This window comes from Oryctolagus cuniculus, chromosome X (assembly GCF_051225735.1).
Source record: "Oryctolagus cuniculus isolate XC-2025 breed Fujian yellow rabbit chromosome X, ASM5122573v1, whole genome shotgun sequence".
Lineage (NCBI taxonomy): Eukaryota > Metazoa > Chordata > Mammalia > Lagomorpha > Leporidae > Oryctolagus > Oryctolagus cuniculus.
Window position 1 is genome coordinate 32019097 of NC_142888.1, and position 16596 is coordinate 32035692.

A 16596-nucleotide genomic window follows, 5' to 3' on the forward strand; every position below is an offset into this window, starting at 1 on the left:
AAGCCAGACTGATTATAACCCATTCATTTGGTGTAGGCTATGGCCTGATTCCACTAAACTGTTTTCAGTTAATTGGTAAGAAAATTGATTCTTCAATTCAATTGATGTTAACATTTAATAAGGAAGGATCTCAAGAATGGGTGTATATGAAGGCACCTCAAAAAGAACATGGAAATTGAATTAAAAAGTAATTTTTCGGGTAGGACATTGTGGTGAGTGAGTTAAGCCACAACTTAGGACATCTGTATCTAATACTAGAGTACCTAGTTTGAGTCCCCACTACTCCACATTTCCAATCCAGCTTCCTGATAATGCCTAGGAGGCAGTGGATCATGGCCCAAGTACATGGGTCCCTACCATGCACATGGGAGACTCAGGATGCCAGGTTTCAGGTTCTAGGCTCTTGGCCTGGCACTTAGAAAGTGAATCCAAATGGGTGATCTCTCTGTGTCACTGACTGCCTTTCAAATAAATATTTTAAAATGTTTATTAATTTATTTTCATCTACTTAAAAGGCATATATATATATACACACACACTTGTGTGTACTTGTGTGTGTATTATATATGTGGGTATATATATATATATATATAGAGAGAGAGAGAGAGAGAGAGATCTTCCATCTACTGGTTCATTCCCCAAATGTCTGCAACTGCCTGTATTAGGCCAGGATGAAGCCAGGCCCAAAATCAACAAAAATTTTAGAAATTTTAAAAATTTAAAAATGGGGGTGTATGTTATGGCACAGTGGATTAAGCTGCCACTTGGGATGCCCGTATCCCATGTCAGAGTGCTAGTTGGATTTCCAGCTGCTCCATTTCCAATCCTGCTTCCTGCTAGTGTGCCTGGGAAGGCAGTAAATGATGGCCCAACTGCTTGGGCCCCTGCCACCCATGTGGGAGACCCAGATGGAGTTCTGGGCTCCTGGCTGTGGCCTGGCCTGGCCCTAGTTGTTGTGGGCATTTGGAGAGTGATCCAGTAGTTGGAAGATCTCTCTTTGTCAGTTTGTCTTTCAGATAAATAAATCATTAAAAAAATTTTATATAAAATGGGCAATAAAAGTGATATCTTATTTTTTAAAAAAGGAAACACTAGATATTTTGAAATATTCAAACCTTTACAAGAGTAGAAACCATTTTCTTGTAGTGTGCCTGTGAGAGTACTTCAAAAACTTTGTGGAAAATGGCATTAAAATATCTGTTTATTTTAGTGCAAAACAACTTGAAATCCATGTATACAGGGCTCTTCTAAAAGTGCATGGAAATGTGTATTATTAAAAAATTCTGCATGGATTTCAAATACTTTTTGCACCAAATAAACTTACCTTTAATTCCATTTGCCCATGAACTTTTAGAAATACTCTCCTACTGTCCACTAATGACACTGGACAAGATAGTCTCTCTCTCTGAGCCTTATTTGCTCACCTGTAAAGTGGAAATAATGACTACTATCTTGAGGGCTTGGGGAGAATTAAATGAAGAAATATAAGTAAAATACTTAGGACATAGCAGATGCTCCATAAATACTGATTTTTTTGCCTCCTTCCACGAATAGGTAAGCCTTTATAAGTTAAGTCTTGCGATTTAAAAGTTCTCTACAATTTTTTGCAGATTGTTTTATAAGGTGGCAGTGTTTGGTTTCTTTGGTTGGTTTACAGCAACTTTATTCATAATTGTTGAAAGCTGGAAACCACCCAAATGTCCTTCAAACAATGAAACACTCATTATTCAGTCATAAAAAGCAATGGCATGGACGAGTGTCAAGGACACGATGCTGCGTGAAGGAAGGCCACTTCCAGCTTACATCCTGTGTGATTCTATGTACACGACCTTCTAGAAAAGGCAAATCTACAGAAGCAGAGAGCAGATGCCTGTTTGGCAGAGGCTCGGACAGGGTGAGGGTTTAACCACAAAGGGGAAGTAGGAGGGGATTTGGGGGGGTGATGTCCTGTGTCTGGATGGTGGTGGTAAATACATGAATCGGTACCTGTCTCCAAATCATAGAACCATACATCTGAAAGAGCTAATTTGACACTTGTTAAATTAGAATTTGAAAACAATTTTAAAAACTTACATATCATCATTTAAAAAAAAATGCCTTAAAAGACAACTTGTCCACCTGGGTTTCTGCCAGAAAAATTGCTTTGTGGGGGCTCTGCCCTAGTGTTCTATGTGCATGTTCTTCCCTCTGTAAAATGAGAGGCTCAGTCTAGAACAGGGATTTTCCTTCTTCTCCAGATTCCCCTAAATGGCACCCATGGGCAATCCCTTTGTGAAAGTGGGGGTGTACGTCGGTTTGGAGAAAAAAGACCTTTGGTTTCCACTGGGCTTTGGAGACACAGCTCTGTAGCAGGTGGAGCAATTGTGCCTTTGTTCGTCTGAAAGCCTCCGGATAAGAATAGCTGGTCTTGAGCTAGGGCCTCGGGCACAGAGGGTGTCCGAACCACCCCGGACTCCAGGGCCTTCTGGTGGAGCGCAGCCCTTTGTCCCTTTGACACACGACCCTGTGGAGCCCCGCAGTCAGCCAGACACGGTTGCTGGATCTAGTGGTCAGTGATTCTAAACAAGGCCTTTTGGGAGAAGTGCCAGTGGTGCCCCCTCATTTCAGGACCCCTAGGTCACACCTAGATGAAACATGATGGGGACTCTGAAAAGGCTACTAAGTCTAGGCTTCCTCTGTGGTAGGGTCCAAAAGGATGTAAACCATTTTTTCCCACATAGCATAACTTTTAGAGGAGCACTATGTAAACAATAAAGGGCTTTGCACAGACAGGGGAATGCTGTTATGAGGACTCTCCTGACCTGGGACCAGCGTGCCCAAAAAATGTATCACCTCTGATGACAGCTGTCATTTATACTAAGTAAGCACGCACCTTGTGCTAGGCACTGTGCCAAGGAATCATGGAATCTTCACAACTCTATGAGAAATAGGCTCATTGTTTGGACATATGAGATCGCTGAGGCTCCCAGATGCCCCAAGTCACATGAAGACAAGGTGACAGGGCTGAGTCCCACAGCTGGCATCTTCCAAGCCAAGGCCTGATGGCAGGCCTGCTTTCCTCATGAGCCCTGGACCAATGCCACCTTTCATCAAAGTTTGGTAGAGAATTACCAAGGGCTCTTTGACTCCTGGCCATGTACTAAAGCACTCAAAAGGATGTTTTCTTGGCTGAAATTTTGTTCAGGGGAATGCTTTCTTTGAAACCTATCTTGGGGCTGGCATTGGCATACTAGGTTAAGCCTCTGCCTACAGAGCTGGCATCCCATATAGGCACCAGTTCATGTCCTGGCTGCTCCACTTCCGATCCAGCTCCCTGCTAATGGCCTGGGAAAGCAGTAGAATATAGCCCAAGTGTTTGGTCCCCTGCACCCACATGGGAGACTCAGAAGAAGCTCCTGGTTCCTGACTTCAGATCAGCCCAGCTCTGGCTGTTGCAACCATTTGGGGAGTGAACAAGTGGATGAAAGACCTCTCTCTGTAACTCTGCCTGCATCTCAAATAAATAAGTCTTAAAAAAAAAAAAAAGAAAGAAAACTATCTCATGCATAAGTCTGATCTAGAAAACCAGTTATGCCACGGTGGCAAAGATGAAAGTAGGGGGCCTGGGACCCCCCAAGGCTCCTGAGCATAGCCTGAAGGTCACTTCTCCAGTAGCTTGGCAAGTGCAGGGCTGCCACAATGCTTATGGCCCTGGCTTTGGATTTGAAAGAACAAGGTGGGATTGTGGCAGATTCATTCCTGGGTATGTCACTCTTAGGGAGGGCTGTGGGACCCCAGGTCTGCCACATGCACTGGGCAACTGGTCTCTTTGTCTTGGGTACCAGCTACCTCACCCTAACCTCAGGCCAGCAGCCACAGCCTGCCACTCACAGATCAGAAATCTTATCTTCACCATTTTATAACAGTGAGTTTCATCTGTAAAGGCTTCAAAGCTGAAGGCTATAGTAATCCTCTCTTTTTTTCTTGCTCTTATAAAACCCATCATCTGGTTTTGTTATGCATCAGCAAAAGTGGAATGTTCAGGTTCAGAGCTTGGCATAGGATGAACAACACATCTGTATCTCTGACCCCACAGAGGGTCTAGTGGGATGGCTCACAATGGCATCATCAAATGCACTTCCTTCTCACAGATGTCAGGGACCATTGCCATTGTGGAACTGACCACGTACACACTGTTCTTATCCACTGATGCTGGCTGAGCTGCTCCTCAAAACCATTGTTGGGCTGGATGGCGGGTTGGCACGACTTCTCCACATATGGGCATCCAGTAAGGACATGGCATTGTACTTTACCAGGTAAGCAAGGCACATAGTGGTTCACAGTGGTGACACAGGGCAGCAGCCCTGCTTCATCTTCACGTTGTGGATGTGATCACTGATAGAGTCAAAGAAATCATAGAGAAGTGAGGTGGGCACGTCGGCCAGCCGCACATGTGTGTACTGTACACCGTTATAAAAGGTGTTCATTCCCTCCACTGAGATGTTGATCACCGGGGTGATCTGGTTGCTGGAGAGCAGGTGCTCATTGCTGGCGGCTGCACCATTGCAGAAACACAGGCTGCTGGTGATCTGGGAGAGGCCGCTGATTGAGGGCTGCCGGAACTGGATGGGAAAGGCACATGAGGGTGCTGTCAGGGAGACGGTGGATTGGAAGTCGGTGAGGCGTGAGGTCAGCATCTTTCTGCGTGGAAAACTCTCCTGCAGGGGGAGGGCTGGCGGGTTTGTTTGGGAAGCAGCCACGCAGCAAAGCTCTGGGAGATCAAAGACCAGTTAGGATCCCTGGGCCACAATCCCAGCTGGCCCAGAGCTCTGGTTTCCATAGCAATGGTCTCTCGTCACAGAGAGAAATCAGCTGGGCTGGGTCTTTGGAGTAATCCTAGCCTCAGTTCTATGCCCTGGTGTAGCCTTGCCCTGACTCACCAGGGGCCAGCAATCCTCATGGAGAAGCCGCATGGAATCAGCTCATAGAATCAGCTCACCGCAGCCTGCTCCATCCGCCCAGTCTCTGGTGGCATTATTTTTTTTTAATATGTATTTATTTATTTGAAAGGCCATGTTATAGAGAGGCATAGTCAGAGAGAGAGACAGAGAGGTCTTCCATCCAGTGGTTCACTCCCCAGATGGCCACATTGGCTGGAGCTGCCAATGATCCGAAGCCAGGAGCCAGAAGCCTCCTCCGGGTCTCCCATGTGGATGCAAGGGCCCAAGGACTTGAGTCATCTTCCACTGCTTTCCCAGGCCATATAGCAGAGAGATGGATTGGAAGTGAAGCAGCTGAGACTCCAACCAGCGCCCATATGGGATGCTGACACTGCAGGCAGCGGCTTTACCCACAGTGCCAGCCCCATGGTGGCATTATTTTGGATATCAATATATAGCAAAGAATCAAGTGAGTGAGTGTCCAGGGTTAATCAATTTATCATTTTCACTATAAAGACTCTCCCACTGTAGGTTCCTTTATAATTATGTGCATAGAAGATACCGTTTAGGCTAGTTATGTTTATTTGAGAGGCAGAATGACACAGAGAGGGAGAGACAGAGTTCTTCCATCCACTGGTTCATCCTCCAAATGCTGATAACAGCTGAGGCTGGGCCATGCTGAAGCTAGAAGTCAGGAACTCCATCCCAGTCTTTCACCCGAGTGGTAGCAACCCAAGTAGTTAGGCCATCTTCTGCTGCTTTCCCAGGCGCATTAACAGGTAGTTGGGTCAGAAAAGGAGTAGCTGGGACTCGAACAGAGCACTCTAATATAAGATGCAGGTGTCCCACATGGCAGCTTAACCCACTGTGCCACAATGGCTGCCCCGAAGATCATTTTCAGATGTTATCATTTCAACTATGAGTGCCCACAAAATGTGTTTTTATAATCATGTTTTTATTTGAAAAATCAGCGAGTTTTCCTAATTTTATCTTGAGAATACTTTTATGACTCATGCAGGGGAAGTCCTGAACAAGGATTAGGTGTCACCAGGCCTCACAAGTGTGAAATAATTTTTGAGGAAAAATGAAGCACATCTTAAATCCTTTTCAGTATCAGACTCATGTGGCTTGGCAGATTCATAGGTTATTTTTGTTTTATTATTAATTACCAACTATGCAAATAATACAGCTTTATCCTCTCTGAAAAAGGAAGCTGAAAATAAATCTAAAATCCTTGCTGATCCCTACTCCCTCTGGTAACTACTATTACCAGTCTGGTCTGTATCCTTCCAGACATTTTAATCTACAAATTTACATACATATGAAAGGACTTTTAAAATCCATGGAAAATGGAATTAAAGGATAAGTTTATTGGAGGCCAGTGTTGTGGCACAGCAGGTGAAGCTGCTTGAAACACTAGCATTCCATATCAGAGCGTAGGTTCAAGTCCTGACTGCTCCACTTCCGATCCAGCTCTCTGCTATGGCCTGGGAAAGCAGTGGAAGATGGCCCAAATCCTTGGGCCCCTGCACCTGTGTGGGGGATCTGGGTGGAGTTTCTGAGCTCCTGGCTTCAGCTGGCCCAGCAGGAGCCATTGCAGCCCTTTGGGGATTGAACCAGTGAATGGAAGATCTCTCACCCTCTCTGTCATTGTGCCTTTCACATAGATAAAATATTTTTAAAAAGAAGCCTATTTTTGTGTAAGAAAGTTTTTCAATCTATGCAGTTTTTCTTTCTTTTTTTTTTTAATTTCGAGTCCATCCTAGTGGGTGATAAACATCAGGCTTTTGTTTGTTTGTTTGTTTTAAAGATTTATTTATTTATTTGAAAGTCAGAGTTACACAGAGAGAGAAGGAGAGGCAGAGAGAGTCTTTCACCTGCTGGTTCATTCCTCAAATGGCCACAACAGCCAGAGCTGGGCCGATCCGAAGGCAGGAGCCAGGAGCTTCCTCCGGGTCTCCCACAGGGGTGCAGGGGCCCAAGGATTTGGGCCATCTTCTACTGCTTTCCCAGGCCATAGCAGAGAGCTGGATCAGAAGTGGAGCAGCCCCTGGACTCGAACTGGCACCCATATGGGATGCCGGCACTGTAGGCGGCGGCTTTACCTGCTATGCCACGGCGCCGGCCCTGGCAGCTTTTTTCATTACACATTTCCAATAACTTTTTAAAAGTTATTTTATTTATTTGGAAGGCAGAAATTATAGAGAGAGAGAGAGAAAGTGAAAGGCAGAGAGAGAGAGAGAGAGAGACAGAGAGAGATAGAGAGATCTTCCATTTGCTGGTTCACTCCCCAAATGCCTGCAATGGCCTGGGCTATACCAGGCAGAATCCAGGAGCCTGGAACTCCATCTGGGTCTCCCCCATGGGTTAGTACTTAGGCCCAAGTACTTGGGCCATCCTCTGCTGCTTTCCCAGGTGCATTAGCAGGGAGCTGGATCAGAAGTGGAGCGGCCGGGACTCAAACCAGTGCTCATTAGCCAGCACTGCGGCTCACTAGGCTAATCCTCCGCCTGCGGTGCCGGCACCCCGGGTTCTAGTCCTGGTTGGGGCACCGGATTCTGTCCCGGTTGCTCCTCTTCCAGGCCAGCTCTCTGCTGAGGCCCGGGAAGGCAGTGGAGGATGGCCCAAGTGCTTGGGCCCTGCACCCGCATGGGAGACCAGGAGGAAGCACCTGGCTCCTGGCTTCGGATCAGCGCGGTGTGCCAGCCGAAGCGGCCATTGGAGGGTGAACCAACGGAAAAAGGAAGACCTTTCTCTCTGTCTCTCTCTCTAACTCTGCCTGTCAAAAAACAACAACAACAACAACAAAAAACAGTGCTCATATGGGATGTCGGTGTCGTAGGAGGAGGCTTAACCTGCCTCTCCAGGATGCCAGCCCCTCTGGGAACTTTTTGAAGACCCCTTGCCTAGAAGGATTTAAAAATTTTTTCACCAAAGTAAACTTATCTTTATTCCATTTCCATAAACTTTCTGAGGCACTCTTTATATCATAGTGTAGCCAGACGAACACATGTTGAAAGTACGTGTTTCCCTTGTCAGAGGATTTGTATTGTGTGAAAATCAGTGTAATGTGCAAGAAAGAGATTGGAGAGAAAGGAGAAAAAAGAAAGGAGGTTCTGTCGAGAGCGGTCATTTACTTCTTTGTCTTTGTTTGGCCTTTTCACTTCTGGTCCCCTGTGTGCATTTTTGGCAAGTTACAACACCATAGTTGTCTGCACAATAGCACAAGCAATGTAAAGATCTTGCATCCAGTTTCATAAACCGGCCACTCAACAAAAGCAGATAAACAATGTGCTGGGCTTTCTGGAAGTATCTCTTCATCAGGTCCACACACTATCAGCTCCATTTTATGAATGAAAATTAAGAGGAAGGAAAATAGTTTCAGTTTTAAAGTGCAAACCGAAGTCACGACTCTAATGTCAAATTATTTTTCCAAATTAAACCTGAAAAATATTTGTTACTCATTTAAGTACTTCAAAATACATTTATTTATTTACTTATTTGAAAGGCAGAGTGAGAAATCTTCCATCGGCTGGTTCATTCCCCAAATGGCTGCAATAGCCAGGTCTGGGACAGGCTGAAGCCAGGAACTAGGAGTTTCTTCCAGGTCTCCCATATTGGTGCAGGGGCCCAAGCACTTGAGCCACCCTCTACTGCCTCCCAGACCATTAGCAGAGAGCTGGATCAGAAGCAAAGCAGCTGGGACTCTAGCCTGGATTGGGTTGCAAGCAGAGGCCTGGGCCACACCACCAGCCGCTTAATTAGTTTAAAAATAAGGTAACTTCAAGTTTCAGACAAAGTGGTATAGCCTTATTTCTCCTTGCTCCTCCCTGATAAATACAATGAAAATAATACAAAAGTCAACGGACTCTTGAAGGCGGAAGGAGGAAAACGGACTGGCTGGAGATCTCAGGACTGGAAGAATGACACCGGGGTGAGCTCCCGACTTTTCGGTTTATTTTCCATGTGCAGCACACTGGGTGCTGGAGAAGCCTACGACCTAGAATCCCCAACCAGAGAAGCCAGAAATACCGAAAAACAAAACCAAAAAATCTCTTCCTGTGACCAAAGGACCGGGAGAGGAGGAAAAAACCCAGCTCAGTAAAAGAAAAACCTTTTTGACGACACTCGCCCCACCAGCAGGGACTAGAGAGTTCCGTCCCTCATTCGGTAGCTACAGGCGGCCGCGGGAAACGCGTGCTCCTACACTCCAGGAGCAGCAGTCCCGACTACGTGGGAGTCCCAGCGGCCCCAGGCAGCCTGGAGATGCACTTTCATCCCCGCGAGCCGGAGCCGCAATCGTGTTTGGCAGCCGCCGGCAGGCGTGCTCCTCCCAGCCGCATCGTGGGTACCGGGCGCCGAGCCCAGACTGCTGTCCTGCACCAGCAGCCGCAGGTAGCCACGTAGCCCCAGCAACAGCAGGTAGCCACGTAGCCTCCCGACTCCCCACTTGGTGGCACTAGACGGCCCAAGAGGGCCACTTTCCACACATAATCCCCTCCCCTCCCCGCCTCAGCTGGCACCTTGGGGCGACCCAGTGGGGAGTCTGATCTGGCCACTTCCACGAAGCACCAGCCAGCCTAGGAGGCACTGCCCTCTCCCGCCAGTGGTGTCAGCAGAGAGCTCATGCGGAGTTGGGACTTCGGCTGTTCCCCTCCCATCCGCATCAGCTGAGCAAGCAGACAGATGCTCCCGCTGCCCCGGGAGACAGAGCCAGGAGGCTGGACTTTCACCCCAGCCTGCCAGTGGTTGCTGCTGCCCCTCACCCTCACATTTAGAGTGAGAATAGAATCTCGGAGAGGAAAGGCTTACGGGAAGAAGCTCTTTAAATCGGCATGGAAAGTCCTGGAAAGACACCTGACTGACCCAAACGCGACACCAGCAAAGCCAAGTCAGAACGCCTACAAGGTCTGACAATTGAAATACACTGGGGCATATCACTTGGGTTTCAAGGTGACTTCTGAGTAACACACAAAATAGCCCGGAATAGCACCGCGAGGGTCCTAAAACCTAAATTGTCATTGGAACCACGGCCCCTTAAAGTAGGCCAGGAAAACCCACAAATATCCACACCAAAAACACATCATAGCTAACTTCTGAAAACGGAAGATAAAGTCTTGAAAGCACCTAGAGAGAGAAACACACACTGCCTATAGAGGAACACTGATTTAAATGATAGCAGATTTCTCATCTGAAACCATAAAGGCTGGAACGAAGTGGTACATTTTTCAAGTGATGAAAGAAAAGAACTGTCAACTCTGAATTCCACGTTCAGTGAAAATATCCTTCAGGAATAAAGGGGGAAATAGACATTCTCAGATGACAGAAAATTTATAAATTTTTCACTAGCGCACTTATCATTAGTGAATGCCTAAAGGAAGTTCTCCAAACAAAAAGGAAATGATCATTGAAGGCGACCTGGAACTTCAGAAAGGAAGAAAAACAATGAAATATGTAAAAATAGGGATAAATATAATAGACACTCCTTTTCCTCACGAGTTTTTCAATCACTTTGGATTGTTGAAGCCAAAATTATCACAGGGGCTGACATCCAGCCTAGCAGTCAAGGCACCCACCTCCCATATCCTAGTGCCTGGGTTCGATTCCCAGCTCTGGCTCCCAATTCTGGCTTCCTGTCAATAGGAGGCAGCAGGTGATGCTTCAAGTGTTTGGGTCCCTGCTACCTATGTGAGACTCAGATTGCATTCCTGGCTCAGGTCTTCAGCCGATGTCCCAGTCCTGGCTGTTGCCAGCTTTTGGGAGTAAACTAGCAGACAGGACAGTTCTCTCTTCCTCTCTGTCTCAGTCTTTCTCTCTGCTTCTTGGATAAATAAAAAAATAATAAACTGCGGGGCTAGTGCTTGTGGCACAGTAGGCTAAGCCTCTGCCTGTAGCACCAGTATCCCATACAGGTGCCTGTTCATGTCCCAGCTGCACCTCTTCTGATCTGATTCTCTGCTATGGCCTGGGAAAGCAGTAGAAGATGGTCCAAGTCCTTGGGCCCCTGCAACCATGTGGCAGACCTGGAGGAAGATCCAGGCTCCTGGCTTCAGATCTGCCCATCTCCAACCGTTGCAGCCATTTGGGGAGTAAATCAGCGGATGGAAGACCTTTCTGTCTCTCCTTCTCTCTGCTTGTAACTCTACCTCTCAAATAAATAAAAAAATCTTTAAAAATGCTATATCATCTGATATTGTGTCTAATGTATGTATAGGTAATAGATTTAAAAATTATATATAAGGGGGCCAGCGTTGTACTAAGCTGTCACCTGCAATGCTGACATCCCACATCAGAGCACTGGTACAAGCCCTGGATGTCCACTTCTGATCCAGCTCCCTGATAATGTGCCTGGAAAGGGAGCCCCTGCCACCCATTTGGGAGACCTGGATGGAGCTCTGGGCTCCTGGCTTCGTCCTGGACTAGCCTCAGGCTTTGGAGCCATTTGGGGAGTGAACCAGTGGATGGAAGTTATGTATGTCTGTGAGTCAGTCTCTCTCTCTCTCTCTCTCTCTCTCTCTCTCTCTCACACACACACACACACACACACACACATCACTCTGCCTTTAAAATAAATAAAATAAATCTTTTAAAATAATAAATAACAGAGAGACTGAGGGAGACAAAGAGATGGACAGGAAGTACCAATCTGCTGTTACCCTCCCTAAATTTCTGAAATAGCTGGTGCTGGGCCAGGCTGAATCCAGGAGCCAGGAGCTTAATCTAGGTCTCCCATGTGGGTGGCAGGGACCCAAGTCCTTGAGTTATCACCTCCTGCCTCCCACAGTGTGTACTGGTAAGAACCTAGAATTGGAAATAGAACCTTGACTCCAGCCCAGGCCCTCTAACGTGGGATGTAAGCATCCCTGGCAATATCTGGCCTGCTGCACCAATGTCCATCCCACAGCTTTACCATCATAAAACAAAAGTTTTATTTATTTTAAAGGAGAGAGAGAGACATCTCCCATCTGCTAGTTTAGTCTCCAAATGCCCACTATATCCACTACTGTTCCCATCATGATAAAGCTTAACTTTAAAACATATATTAAGTAAAATTAATTAACTTATTAAGTTAAAAGGCAGAGATGTGGCCAGCATGAGTTAAGCTGAAGCTTGCAACTTCAGCATCCTATATCAGAGTGCTGGTTCAAGTCCAGCTGCTCTTCCAATCTAGCTCCCTGCTAATGTGCCTGGGAAAGCAGCAGAAGATGGCCCAAATGCCTGGGCCCCTGGCACCCACTTAGGAGACCCACACGGAGTTTCAGGCTCCTTAATTCAGCCTGCATGAACCCTGAGCGTTGTGGCCATTTGGGGAGTAAAGTAGCAGCAGATGGAACATCTCTCTCTCTTTCTCTCTCTCACTGTGTCACTCTCCCTCTCTTCCTCTCTGTCACTCTGCCTTTCAAATAAATAAATAAATCTTAAAAATAAAAAAATAACTAAAATTATAATTAGGAGTGAGCATTGTGGTACAGTGGGTTACATGGGATGCCCACATCCCAAATCAGATTCTATGAGTTTGTGTCCTGTTTTCATTTCCAATCCAACTCCCTGCTAATGTACCTGGAAGGCAGTGAGTGATGGCCTAAGTGCTTGGGCCCCTGTCACCCACATAGGAGTCCCAGATGGAGTTCCTGCCTCCTGGCTTCTGTCTGTCCCAGCCCCCACTGTTTTGGGCATTTGGGGAGTGAACCAATGGATGGAAGATCTCTATCTCTCCCCCCTCTCTGTCACCCTGCCTTTCAAGTAAATAAATAAAATTTAAAAATAAAATTACATTTCTAAAGTATAAGGGTAAAGGGATCAAAATAATAATAAGATTTCCACACTTTACTAGAAGTGGTAAAATGCTGGTGACAGGAGACTGTGATAAGTTATGCATGTATATTTTAACACCTAGAACAAACATTAAGAAAACTATACAAAGTGATATACTTAAAAACTATAAATAAGTCAAAATGGAATTCTAAAAAATATTTAAGTAAACCACAGTAAGGCCAGAAAAAGAAAATAGGAATGAAAAATCAAGGGACTTAAGCCCTAAGATATCAATAATTATGTTCAGGCTCCTGAAAGACAGAAATGACAAAATGGATTTTAAATAATTATTTTAAACATTTAATTTATTTATTTCAAAGGCAGAGTGATACAAAGAAAGGGAAGGAGGAAGGGAGGGAGGGAGGAAGACAGAGAGAGAGAGATCAATTTTCCATCTGTTGCCTCAGATCCCAAATGGCTACAACAACCAGGGCTGGTCCATGTTGAAGCCAGGATCCAGGAATTCCATCTGGGTCTCCTACATGGGTGGCCATATTCTGTTGCTTTACTGGATGTATTATCAGGGAGCTGGATTGGAAGTGGAATATCCAGGATTCAAATTTGCAAGCACTCTGTTATGGGATGCTGGCATTGTTAGCAGCAGTTTAACCTGCTGCACCACAACACAGGCCACAAAAAATGGATTTAAAAAAAAAAAAATACTATATGGTTTCTGCAAGAAACTCACTTCAACCACAACAATATAGGGAGTTAGAAAATAGAAACATAGGGGGCTGGTGTTATGGCACAGCAGGTTAAGCCACTGCTTGCAATGCAGGCATCCTATATCTGAGCACTGGTTCAAGTCTTCGTTGGTCTACTTTGGATCCAGCTCCCTGCTAACGTGCCTGGAAAATCAAAGGAAGATGGCTCAAGTGTGTGGGCCCTTGCCACCCATTGTGTGACACCAGGATGGAGTTCTTGGCTCCTAGCTTCAGCCTGTAGCAGCCCTGGCTGTTGTGGCCATTTGGGGAGTGAACCAGCAGATGGAAGATAACTCTCTCCCTCTGCCTTTCTCCCTCTTCTTCTCTTTCTGTCACTCTGCCTTTCAAATAAATATATATTTTTTTAAAAAAGAAAATATGGAAAAAGATATACTATACAAACAACTTATAAAAGCAGGAGTGGCTATATATTAATACCAGATAAAGTAGACTGCAGAGCAAATAAAGTTACCAGGAGATACTTCATAATGATAAATGGGTCAATCTACTGAGAAGACAGAGAAATCCTAAATGTATATGCACCAGTAAACAGTTTCTAAATACAAGAAGTAAATCTGGTAGATGTGAAAGAGAAGCAGACAAACCCACAATTACAGTTGGAAAACTTCAGCAATGGAACTGACAGAACATCAGCAAGATTATAGAACTCAACACCATGAAGCAACAGGCTCTGATTTATGCGACGCTCTACCCAGCAATAGCAAAATAACTCACTTTTTTTTTCAAAGTCAACAGGAAAGTCTCCCAACATTCTTTTCATTATACACAGGTCAAAAGGGAAGTTGTAAGGGAATTTTAAAATAGACAACATCTCCTTTTCTTTCCATCCACAGGTGTGGGATGGCACAGAAGTTGCTCACTCTGCAGACCTGAGCTGCCTCCAAAGGGAGCAGATTCCATGACATCTTCCTCAACTCAGTCTACTTTCAGATAAAAGAGAAATTTTTTTAAAATGCAACGATCTATTGACAATGAATATAATATATCAAAATGTGTGGAATATAGCTAAAGTAGAGCTGATAGGGTAATTTATAGCATTAAATGCTTACATTAGAAAAGGGAAGGGGCCAGCACTATGGCACAGTGGGTTAAAGCTCTGGCCTGAAGCGCCAGCATCCCATATGGGCACTAGTTCCAGTCCCTGCTGCTTCTCTTCTGATCCAGCTCTCTGCTGTGGCCTGGGAAAGCAGTAGAGGATGGCCCAAGTGTTTGGGCCCCTGCACCCACGTGGGGGACCCGGAAAAAGGTCCTGGCTCCTATCTTCGGATCAGCACAGCTCCGGCCATTGTGACCATCTGGGGAGTGAACCATCAGATGGAAGACCTCTCTCTGTCTCTACCTCTCTCTTTAACTCTTTCAAATAAATAAAATAAATAGTTAAAAAAAAGAAAAGAAGGGAAAAATGAAAAGATAAAGGTCTCAAATCAATCAGGTAAGCTCTCAAGAGATTAGAAAAAGAAGAGAGGGAAAATAGAAGAAAACCTCAGAGAAAGCAGAAGGAATGGGATAACACACATATGAACAGAAAACAATAAAATTGTTTTATTTATGTGCATAGATAGATAAAATCAATGAAGCAAAAAGCTTTCTCTGAAAAGATCAATACAATTGATGGATCTATAGCAAGACTGACTAAGAGAGAAGACAGAAATCACTAATACCATGAATGAGACAGTGAATCTCAGTATGGATCCTGTATCCATTGAAGGGAAAATAAATGAATTATATGAAGAACCCTATGCACATAAATTCAATAATTTAGATAAAAGGGAATAACTGCTTGAAAACCACAAACTACCAAAACTCAACCAATATTAAATGTATCATCTGGATAGTCCAATAACTATGAAAGAAATTGGATTTGTAGTTTGAAAAGCCTTGAAAAAAGAAAGGCCCCAGGGTTCACATGATTTCTACCAAACATTCAAAGAATTAGCAACAATTTTATACAATCTATCCTATAAAATCAAAGAAGAAGGAATACTACTGTGCCAGAGGTCTCCAAAACCATTCCCAGGCTTGGTGATTCACTACAAGGAGTTGTGGAACACAGCATGTATTCCTATTCATGGCTATGATTTATGGCAGTGAGAAAGCACTGTAATCAGTGCTCTCAGAGAAAAATCAGCAAAAGGAAAAAGCACATGGTGTAAAGCCTAGAGGAAAACAGATACAAGCTTCCAGGAGCCCTCTCCCAAGAGTCACACAGGATGTACTAATTCCTCCAAAAATAAATATGACAACATGAATGAAATTTTGTCTATCAGGAAGCTCATTCGAAACTCAGTTCTGGGGCCAGTGTTGTAGAGCAGGTTAAGCTGCCATTTGAGCGGCCAGCATTCCATAACCAGAGTGCTGGTTGGAGTCCTAACTACTCTGCTCCCAAACCAGCTCCTGGCTAATGTACGTGGTAAGGCAGTAGAGGATGGCTCAAGTGCATGGGCCGCTGCCCCCCACATGGGAGACCCATATGGAATTCCAGGCTCCTGGCTTTGGCCTGGCCCAGACCCAGCTATTGCAGCCATTTGTAGAGTGAACCAGCGGATGGAAAATCTCTCTTCTCTCCTCTCCCATCCTGTCACTCTGCCTTTCAAATAAATAAAATAAATCTTAAAAAAAACACCACTCAGTTCCCAGGGCATTTGTTGGGGTTTGGTCATGTAAGTCCCCTCTGCCTAGCACTTACCAGAAGTCCAGATTCCCTGAAGGAAAGCAGGTGTTCAGCATAAACGATACTGTTTGTACAAACACTTAAAGCACAGTGAGCAGTCTTATCAGTCCTGGGAATGGTCAGAATCCTCATCAAAGCCAAGTCCCAGCTGCCATCCAAGGCCCCACTGGCCTTGCAGGGAGGCCTTTCAAAGGATAGCAGTCCAGCCTGCTGTGTTAACCCTTTTCTGCAGAGCTTGCGAATTTGGAAACTTTAAGTTCTAGTCTCAGCATAAGTCACGTTTATACAAAAGTTTAGGCACAGCAAGCCACTCTTATCAGTGCTGGGACTGGTGAGAAATCCCCTTAAATCTAAGTCCCCAGATGCCCACCAAGACGGGCTATATTAACTCTTTTTTTGCACAACCTTCGAGCTCCCCACCTACCCCCTGGGGGAAAAAAAAAAACTACAAACCTTTATCTCTCAG

General features: G+C 45.2%; 1 pseudogene; it reads right to left on the bottom strand.

Moving 5' to 3' along the window:
* Window positions 1–3991: 3991 nt before the first annotated feature.
* LOC100349604 (dual specificity protein phosphatase 18-like) lies at window positions 3992–4788 on the bottom strand (annotated as a pseudogene).
* Between the last annotated feature and the right edge of the window lie 11808 nt (window positions 4789–16596).